Source organism: Tyto alba, unplaced genomic scaffold, assembly GCF_018691265.1.
Source record: "Tyto alba isolate M040663 unplaced genomic scaffold, T.alba_DEE_v4.0 Super-Scaffold_3, whole genome shotgun sequence".
NCBI classification, from domain to species: domain Eukaryota; kingdom Metazoa; phylum Chordata; class Aves; order Strigiformes; family Tytonidae; genus Tyto; species Tyto alba.
In genome coordinates, this window is record NW_024881304.1 from 8,021,771 (window position 1) to 8,024,877 (window position 3,107).

The window sequence follows — 3,107 nt, forward strand, 5'->3', positions numbered from 1 at the left end:
AAAATCATGGTCATGAAAGCACTACCTGTGTTTTCCAGTGATATACAGCTTGAGAAAACTTTTCTTGGAGCTTTCCTTCAAGTGAAAGCTCTTATTACCATAACACTTCCATACCACATATCAAAGGAAAGGTCAAATGTGAATTCAGATCAAGGCAAAAGGTTATTCAAGTAAATCTCTACCTTACTCAAAGATCACTAAAAGTCCAAATTTACAACACTGTTGAACAAAAAATAATGCAGGTTCTTTCCATAGTCAATGATGTTTGTTTACAGCAGATTCTAAAAAACTTATTCAAGTCATCTTCTGTAGCAAGATGTTTAGGTGCAAAGAGAGAAGAAGCTTGAGGTACCTCTGCATCAGTGTCTTTGACCCAGGACAGGTCTTTTGGGAAGAACCATAATGGAGATGAATCTTGTTGACTTTCCTATCTATGTTTGCGTAAGCCCCACTGATGGAAATGAGAATGATGGCTCTTCTCTAGAGGACTCAAGAGCAGTGTATCATGTTCAACATTGTGTTCCTCAAAGAACTGTAGAAAATCAGTATTGTAATCTAATGAATTTGAGAGGATGTCTCCTGAAGGGGTAAATTACCATACAGAATGTGTTCTTTTATTATAAAGCTGTAATTTTATTTTACTGTTCTACTAATGATGTACAGTGAGCCGTGACTGGGGGAGCCCCAAGAAACATAATGATGGTTGTTTATTATAGCAATATTTAATATATTTCATTAATACAGAAATGTTTTCACTGAGGACAGTGAAAATTCTACTGTAGTGTAGGATAAAAAGAAGACTTACCTATGCCATGTGCTATGCTAAAATTTACACCATTGATTTCTTTTTGCTTTTTCAAAACCAGATTCGATTCAGATGGTTGGTTGATCTCCTCAGTACACAAAGAGGACTCTGAAATGTCCTCTCAGGTGTTTGCTCTTGAGTAGACCAGAATATAACTTACTAAAGCACAAATGGAAGTGAGACTTTTTGAGGACTTGGTGGCAAGAAGCCTTTCAGTGAAGCTAGTGGTCCAGTGGAGAGGGCTTGACACTGAAAGATAAGGATGCTTTTCTGAGCTGTCTGGTGACATTGACCCACAGTACCATGTGGTCTTTCCACTTGGCTTCATCTCTTGATGAGTGAATTTCTCCCAGGGAAGCTCACTGTGCCATGCTCTGCTGGAATGAGGATGCTCTTGAATGATAGCTCTCTGCACTGTTCTTCATACTGTTTCACAAATCCCTGCTCAGACTGAAACTCCCATGGCCAATCCTACTCACTAGAGACTGGAGGCGAGAAATTAAAAATGTAACAAAAAATCAGCAAAGAATAGAGTCAGCTTGGCCAGGCCACCAATCCCACAGGTCAGCTGTTCCTGCCATCATCTCCAGCTCTGCTCTGGCAGTTGTGCCACAGTGGAGGTCCTGCTGTAACAGATATCCTGCAGCTGTGGCACTGCCATTGTCCAGCCTTTCCAGCCCTCTCCATCTGTCTACCTGTTCTTCCCTTTCCCCATAGACAGCAGAGAGTCTGGATTAAGAATTGCTGAGCTGGGAGGGTATTCAGCTTGTGCGAAGGGGATGCTGGATAGGTTGGTGGCAGCCTATTTGTTCTTTTTGGAGGAATGGCAGGACTGTGGGGAAAGGGGTGGCATCAGCAGGCTGTGCCCACCACAGTGCAGCAGAAGGAAGGAATAGCCCTGGCACGTTGCAAGAAGTGGTGGTGCTGGAGTGGAGTTAGTTAGCAAGTGCTGTTAATAATGACAGCCACCTGTTTCATTAGCCATGGTTTCAAACAGATAGGATGTGGTATGCAAATTACCATGCAAAGCAGGCTGGCAAAGACCAGATAGGGGCAGGGAGTTGCCAAAGGCTCTGATAGCAGCTGAAGCAACAGATGTGTTGCACCAAAGAGTGCCAGAAAGGGAACAAATGGCCATGGCTGCACTTCCCCTTGGGCAAAGAAGAACAGTGAAATTGCCATTTGGCAATATGTCGGTCAGGTCTTTATATGGGTAGTTGACCTTGATTTGCAAGGCTGATACATTAGGTGCCCTCCAGTGCACCTGCCATATTAGACAGCACCTAAAGACATGTCATCACGAAACCCAGACATAAAAATTCATCCCAGTCCAACTCATTGAAGGGACAGGAACTTATGGTGCACTAACATGTTGCTTGCATAAATTGCATCTCATTGCTTTTTATAGCTTACTTATACTCTATAAATTTTGTAAGAAGAGAGATAAAGGGAACTAAATAAGATTGAATAAATGCAGAAAGAGAAGTTCCTTTTCCTTCTAGCTCTACCAGAAGAGCAGTTGCTTCCCTTTGTCTGGAAGTGTGAGCAGTAAGGATGAGCAGTGGATGAATTTCAAAAAATTCAAAGCCTTGGCTTGATTCAGATATGGCACCCCTCAGCCGTATTGGCCAAGAAAACATGCAGAAGCCAGCCTGGCTGAATATTGTATGCCCCTGGAGCTCAGCTCTTAGTGAATGTGAACCGACTGTTGAAGGAATTTAGGATGAGACTTGACTGAACCTCTGCCAAGATTTGTCAAAGGCTGAGATTTGAAGAAGGATAGCCTTTTGAGATTAAGAACAGCTAGGCTGTGTTTCTGGCTCTGCCTTATACTCCTGGGGTGACCCTGGGCAAGGCGTTTAATCATGCAAAAAGGAATACCAGCTGTATCCTTACTTTACAGGGCTGCAGGGGTGTTGAAAGGACAGATTAATTAAAGTTTAGGAGAGACTTGAATGGAGCAATGACAAGCCCTACATAAATATCTTGTCGCTAGAGCTAATGGGAAATGCAAGATGCAACCCTGTGTGAATTTCTGACATTACAGCATTTGGTTTTGAGCAGGATGGTGCAAAATAGACAACTTTGGCAAAATAAAAAGTTTAATAATTTCTATTAGGAAATATCAGCATGTTTCATTTTGGTTTATTTCAGGTACTTTCTGTCTTTTGAACTCCTTTTGCCAAGATAATCTATCATGCCAGGGCTCTTAGGATGCCTTGTAGCACTGTAAGTCAGGGGAGAATCTCTGTCTCATCCTGACAGAGGTAATTTGGCTACATCTCTCTGTGGTAATATGCAA